Source organism: Eutrigla gurnardus (genome assembly GCF_963514095.1).
Source record: "Eutrigla gurnardus genome assembly, chromosome: 19".
Taxonomy (NCBI): domain Eukaryota; kingdom Metazoa; phylum Chordata; class Actinopteri; order Perciformes; family Triglidae; genus Eutrigla; species Eutrigla gurnardus.
Genome location: NC_139930.1, coordinates 9818765 through 9826308, shown reverse-complemented (window position 1 = coordinate 9826308; position 7544 = coordinate 9818765). Strand labels below are relative to the sequence as shown.

The 7544-nt window shown below is 42.8% G+C and overlaps 1 protein-coding gene across 3 annotated transcripts in view; it reads left to right on the top strand.

Moving 5' to 3' along the window:
* The first annotated feature begins 4173 nt into the window (after positions 1-4173).
* Positions 4174-7544, top strand: part of sema4d (sema domain, immunoglobulin domain (Ig), transmembrane domain (TM) and short cytoplasmic domain, (semaphorin) 4D) — a 37473-nt gene continuing 34102 nt past the window's right edge. For 2 of the 3 annotated variants that reach the window (XM_084035607.1, XM_084035604.1), the window contains exon 1: positions 4174-4308. The gene's annotated coding sequence lies outside the window, so the exon portion shown is untranslated. The remainder of the gene's footprint in view (positions 4309-7544) is intronic. The other variant, XM_084035605.1, reaches the window with a different exon arrangement.

The following is a 7544-nucleotide window of genomic DNA, read 5'->3' as shown; positions in this document are numbered from 1 at the left end:
TGGAAAATTACATTGAATATTTAGAATATGCAAAACACATTTTTAAATATATCCTTTTATTTACCATGACTGCTGTTCCCCAGCGGTGATTTAGCTCAATGCCACTCTCTTACCAAACACTTAAAACATGGTTTGATTTACTGTTAATTAAATAGTTGTTCAGAACATAAATGCCATTTGATTTAGTATGTACTGAGCTTGAATAAAATGTTAAGGATTGAGGATGTTATTTTAACAACTCCAATACTCATATCGTCATCAATCCAGCAGGAGGTGCTACAGCAGGGTCGATCAAATGTCCTATGAACTCAGTCTGTTTCAATTGAACTGCCTGCGATTGTCAGAAGACATTTTTTTTTTATGTATAGATGTCTTGTACTGCTGCAGCACAGCAATGGTACAATGTTTTGTACCATTTTGTATCACATAAACATAATTCAGACATCAGCGCATACAAATTGCTTGCTCAATTTATTTCAGCCAAATCATCCGCACATTCAACATTATAATTTATTCCTGCGAGATCAACAATTTCCATTGTGCATCTTAATAATCTTATAATTTTGACACAAGAAAATGTAGGCCTCCTTCCTGCACACTGTCACTGCTGAACACCCAACATCAGTCATTGTCAAAAACCCTCTAACACCAAAATATGAATACAGATTATAATTTGATTATAATTAATGGTTCTGTGCACAACTCGTTTTTTATATGTAAATATCTATCCCTATCAACATCAATCCTACACATTGTACATTTAGTATACAGACATCTCATCCAGTCCATGTTTATCCTTTAAGTAGGTATATGTCTTTGGAGTATTTTTTATAGTTTACAATTTACAAATCACTTGACTTTTATATATATTTCTTATTTGATTGTTGGTCACTGGTGTTTATATTTACACCTATTTGTTTTTACGAACGTGACAGTCCTATCTCATTTTTACCTTTAACTGTCCAGCTTTCTGTCCTTTTCCCTCGCTGGGACTCGATGCCAGTTACATCACGATGTTGACTTTCATCAACTTGCCTCCAGGGGGCGCGGTACAGTCATGTGTCGGAGACGTGGATGGGATTTCCGGTGAAAAATACCCAATATACCCGCTTGCACACTCTCACCAATCCAATACGTTTCAACATTTCAAAGAGCATCACGTTGCTCTTTAAAAATAAATGATTTCCGATTATAACTCAAACGATAATCAGGCACACCCTTCTGCGCACGCGCAAGGTACGTCCACGTGCGTTCATTCAACATATGGATGAGCTGTTTGATATTTGCCACTAGATGGTACTGCTCTACCACACTGCTGTCAGTCAACATGTTGTTTCCTAAAGTAAACCTCACCAGTTTATTTATTACACGACTATTGCTTTAGGGAAATATGTGGACTAATAAGCTTATGTAAAAAAATAAATAAATACACCACTGCATTTGATCAAGTGAGAAAGCAATTTACACCAAACTCCTGTAAATCTGTCCTACAGGAATTATTTCTATTTAATGGGATTAAGTCGCACAACAACCTTAACATGTGTCCGAAAAGATAATACAAATAATACCAAAAGCAGTTATTGAGCAAATCTCTGTCTTGTAGCTTGTTGTACTGCATTTCGTCAATTGTGGGAAACAAGATGTTATTTGTTAATATTTAATGATGAATCTATCATTGAACCTCTTTGCCTCATTTTTCATGGCAACAGTACTGACTAACCTCTGTTTATAGCTGAATGACCTCACTACTTAAGGAAGTATTTTAAAACGTAAGCTTTATCGGATCTTGTATATAGGGGTTGATGTGCCTTATTAAACCCATGTGTTTACTGCATATGTATATATATATATATATATCTGTGATATGAACGGAGCAGTGGCCCTGACCTCTGACTCCTGTGGTGTTGATCCTGTACCGTACCAGTCGACAAACACATGCACTCCCCTCTTGACTGACCTCAGACCAGCGCTGGGCCTTCCAGTGTTGTGAATAATTGTGGTATGCCTTGTAGCATGGATACACCAGCTAGGGACTCTAAATATATCCAACTGGTGTGTCTGAAGCGCTCAGGCATGAAGATCATATACTTACACTGGAAATCTACACCTTAACTCTATTACGTTCTCATCTATTGTGCGTGTGTGACTCACTGTTCCTGTGGCATTTACATTTTGGACATTTATCTGATATTCTTATCTGGAGGAGCATTAAAACAAACAATTTTTTTTTTTTTTTAATGCAGAGTGACGGTAAATTAACAACCATCAGGTAGAATTTGGGGGGCAGATAATAGAGAAAAGACCTACATGTAGAAATCCTATGAGATCATAAAATGTCTTTTAAAATGCAGATCTGTATAAGTGGTGACAAATCATTTGAGCACCAGCATTACGTTTGGGTTTCAGTGCACATTCCTCGGTCACCTGTTTTCTCTTAGCAGCACATGTCAGAGAGTGAAGATAAACCCAGCTGCTTTACGTATTCATTTCAGGCAGCTCTTATCGTCCCCTTTTAACTCCGGCCAGCCTTTAACCCTAAGCTCTAAATTCACCAGGGGCTGATGTGAAAATAAACAATTTGTAGTATAGCGGAAGTTGCCGACAGTATTGGCATATTTAAGGCTACGGCGAAGAAACGTACATTTTAGACACATTGGAGCTCAGCTGCGCAGGTAAACTGTTATTTAGCGAAGCCACAAAGCAGCCACAGAGGTAGACTGGCTGCTGTTCTGTCTTCCACCAGCAGCGATTTGTCTTTTACTCAAAGATGGTATTGTATTCGGCCGGCAGTGCCATGGAAAACCCCTCTCCCTCCTCCTCTGCCCTGCACAATGACACAAGGGTCAGCCTGTCTTTCCTTCACTGTGTTTTTGATTCACTTCTCCTTTAGGAAAATGTTGTGTAACCTTTGACCTCCAACTGTGACCTTTTAAACCCACCGGCCCCACCTACAGAGTCCTCTCAGCCAAGGTTTAAGGTAACTGATTCTCCACCGGGGCTGTCACTGGCTACCACAGACGACATTAAGGTCATGTCCTCCTTTCTGGAAGTTTTTGGGGTTTGAATGATTGAATTGAAATTAAATGGAATATTTTTCTCCACCTAAATTACATACATTTAAAGAAAGAAGCCTTTGAAAAAGTCCTACATTCAAAACTCAAAGTAAAGGTACAGAAGTTTTAAGAAAAGTGCAGCATCATTGTATTTGAAATTGGACTATTACTACAGAAGCATATAAACACAGCTACAATAGCGTGGCTGGAGGAGGTGGAGCTAATTTGAACGCACTGTGTTTGGTAATGTTTTATGTATGCTTCATAGTTGTATTTGTGTAATATGTAATATAACCAGTAAATCCAGATACCATTAACTGTAACGCCGTAAAAAGCCCATTTACCTCTGAAATGAAGTGGAGTGCAAAATGGAAATACTTGAATAATGTACAAACACCTCAAAATTGTATGTACGTCACTGTACATAAATACATACGTTTACGTATTTATATGTCCAGTTTTAATCAATTTATATATTTGTCAATAACTTGACTTGGTTAAACAACTTGAATTACTTTTAATATACTTATTTTTAGCAGTTGTGCAGTGGCATATAGTGGAGTAGAAGTTATCTAAAATTAAGTAATGTACCTCAAACTCATACTTAAGTACAGTACTTAAATTAGTTACCTTCCACCACTTGCTATTGTGGGTGCAGAAAATAAAATCATAGAAGTACTTCAGTGCAGTTTTGAGGTACTTGCACTTTACTTTAGTATTTTCACTTTCATATTACTTGACACTTATAAACCACTGCGATTCAGAGTGCATAACTTCGTGCATAATTCATATATAGTATTATAAATTAAGATAATACTGTATTGTTTCCTGAAGGGATTGTCAGCTGCAACATTAAAGTGATTATGCATCAATAATCTAAATCTATTATAATAATATTCTGCATAATATCCGTTTTTATGTTAATTTAAACCCATTTTGAGCTAATCCGCCTGTTCTGTCCTGTTTTAAATGAAGGACCTTTATTTTGACATTGCTTCACGTTCCATAAGTATGAAGGTCTCCGAGTAGTTCTCCCTCAGCAGCGCCGCCTCCCCCCGCCGCCTCCCCCTGCACCCTCCCCCTGTCTGTTGATATCACAACCCAGAGAGGTTTGAATCCAGTCCCTGGCCCCAGCCGCCGCCATGCTGCGCTGAGAGAGAGAGTTTAGAGACGGAGACCCACCAAACTTTGCTGCACCGACGCTCATCTCCGGACACGCCGGGACAAAGAGGAAGCCTCCCCCCCTCCACCCACGGTGAGTAGCACCTTCGGGTCTCGCTCCAGCGCAGCCTTTAGCTCGTACCAGCCGAACCGCGTCCCCGGTTCGTATCGCTGCGTTGTTCCAGCCCGCGCCCCGCCGCGCGTGTTCCTGCGCGCCGCCGCGGACTCTCCACTGCACTTGTTGCGCTGCAGCCGAAAAGCCCCTCAACCGAGACCCGAAAACACCAGGTCGTAGTTCGAACACATGCTTGAGGTGTAACGTGTTTCTTCGCAGGATAAAACATTTAAGTTTCAAAAGCCCGACTGCAGTGGGGGGATAAGAAAAAATAAGATGTTAGCGGACGACTCGTTGCTCTGCGAGTCCGCACGGCCGCTGTCACTGTCCTCGCGACGTACCTCCGGGAGAAAATAGTGCGTGTTCACCAGCCATGCTCGCACGAATCTTTTTAAAGATTAAACTCCCCGTGCACTTTGGAAATGCCATTCTGGCACCCGGAGGTCATTCAGGGGTTTCTACCCTTGGCATGCATAAATCAAGGGTTGCTCTTTCACTGCGGCAACAAAAGGGCTTTTTTATTGACAGCGCTGAAGCATATCCATCCACGTTACTGCGGTTTGTGCGGAGTCTGGTTCTGGTTGGAGCACCAGGCCAGAGAAATACCTGCGCGCACTGTTGTGGCTCGAGTTTTTGAAGTTTCCTCAGTCTGGAAGGCGTCTTGTGCCAAGACTTGGAGGACTGGTCCAGTTCAGCTTCGGCTCATCAGCGGACCGTCATAAACATTTCACCTGCGTGCGCGTCTTTCTGCGTGGACCAGGGTGGAGCAGTAAGAAGTTAAGGAGCTGCTTTCTGTCTCACCTTTTGCCCTCTGACCTGGCTAACTGAACTCTCCTGGCCCCCAGCAGTATAATTCATACTTCACCATCACCACCGTGGTGCTTCTCTTGACCTCCTTCAACCTGAACATGAACTTCTGAGGGACTGAAGAAGGAGAGACTTGTGCCTTCACGGCTCCAGTTTTTCGGTGTATTGCTTATTTAGTTGACCGACAGAAAATAAACCCAAAGCCACGTTTTAAATAACTCCACTTTCCCAAATGGGAACATTTGCTTTTGCTTCATTATAGTAAATGGAATATTTTTGACCTTTGGGACAAAAGGCTCTTTGAAGACGTCGCTTTGGGCTCCAGGAAATTGTTTTGGCTGTTTTTTTAATCTATTTTGTCTGGTTTCTTTTGTTTGTTTCTTGAGACCAAAGAATTCAGCGATTTCTATCCAGAAGAAAATCTACAAATGAACTAATAATGAAAGTAACCATCTATGATTCGTCTATATCTTTGTGCCGTTTACCATCACACGCAGGAAATGAATGAATGCTCCGTGTTTAGGAGGGAAGAAGAAACGCCCCTCACATTACATACAGGCTTAGGTTGCATAAGCACTGTGGAATTTTAAAAGGACACCGGCTGTTTAGTTTTCCCCTTTTTTTTATAAAAACAAATACAGCTGTTGTGTTTTCTAAATCTGTTTTCCACTGCTTCGTTAGTGACATTAACCGCCCCTCGTCTCCCTCGTCTTTATCCAAATGCGTGGGCCATGACACCCCTTCCCTCGCAGCCCCAATAAGTCATTCTTCTGCCTCATCGAGTTTGATTCCTCAGGTCCTTTTGCTGGGTCGTATCAGGCATGGTGGTGGGGAGGAGGGGGGCACCCGGATCTTGTCAATATGATGGGCTGGCTGGCGCTTCAGCAGCACCGGGGCAAGCCAGAATCATGTCAGCTAGACCCCTCAGGGGGGGCCCGGAGAACCAGCCAGAACAGGATATTGCTGTGTGATCATTCACCAGCAGCAGACAAATCATTAAACCGCTGGCTGCGTGCCGCTGAGAGGCTCCGTCACACCGACGCTCCCCTCAGGTTAGAGGTTGTGTTTGTACGGTTGTCATTGACGGGCTCCGGAGCCGCCGTCGGAAAGAAGGGTAGATGTGTCGTTTTGGGTGAGAATCTGTGTAGTAAACGTCTTTTCCCTTCTCTGTCCTCGGCTTCTGCGTAGTCTTGAAGACAACTCGTCTTTCTTTCTAGACTTGTAGACTCTCCCATACCGGCTTTTTATGGGAGGAAATCTTTGCACACATTTCTTTCCCAGGACTTCCCATTTCAGGAAAACTAATTAGTCCTCTTTTTGTGTGTGTGTCTGTGTTTGATTTGCTTAAATACTATTAGTGGAGCAACTGAGCTATCCTTGTCGTTTTCCCCCAGACTCATTGGAAGCACAGGATTCACATGTGCTAAATGAAATTACACAGAACGCTCTTGCTTGTTAATGATAACCGCACATAAGCATGCAAACGCTGATTTAGAGTCCCTCCTTTAAAAAAAAAAAAACTAATCGGCAATCAATTTAAAATGGGTGGGAACTTTGTGGCTGAAAGAGGGTTTTGTTCTAAACTTGAACTTTGTGCAGGAATGGCATTTGTTTTGGACGTCGGGGGGTTATTTACTTGGATGCCCTGTTTGGTTTTCAGGCCGAGTCCTGGCTGTTTGTCAGATTCCTCTCTTGTAAAACGGTGGGACCATTGAAATCGGCTCTTACTGGAGCGCGTCCAGCGCCGCATATAGGAGCGCCCATTAAGCACACATTCTGTGTTTGTGTGTCACCCTTGAGATGCAAACGCCGTTCGACCAAGACGTCACGTTTCCTCACATGCCCGCAGTCACTCCGCTGTCAGGTAATTGAATAAGCTCTTAATGGATTTGAGGGTGACCATTCATGAGCGTTCGGAGGCTTTGTTCTCGTCCCCTCTGCTGAGTTTGGTCGTCAGCCAGCCTCCTGTGGAAGAAAAGGCTGGAATACCTGCAAAATGGTCCGGGCAGCGACACTTCACCTCCTGCCGTGGAGGTCACTGTAAAAGGTGCTACATCTCTGACACGGACACACACAACCCCTTATTGTTCCTTCCTGCTCATTAGCGATCTAATTATCAGGAATCAGCTGGCAGTGGAGTCACAAACACGGCTCAATTTAATTCTAAATCCTACGCATTGCAGACTGGAAGTAGCACATGACAACGGTAGTTCCTAAGAGCCTTTTAGGAAACAAGTGAGGGGGGTGGATTTTGATGTCTTGTAGTAACCTCATTGTTTTGGTCCTGCTGGATTTAAAGGGTTAGAGGTCAGGCAGCCAGTCTGATGTGGAGGTGTGCTGTGCTGGCTCTATGAAACAGACATCTGGGGCAACCCCCCACCTCCTCTTTTTGAAACGCACACAAACCT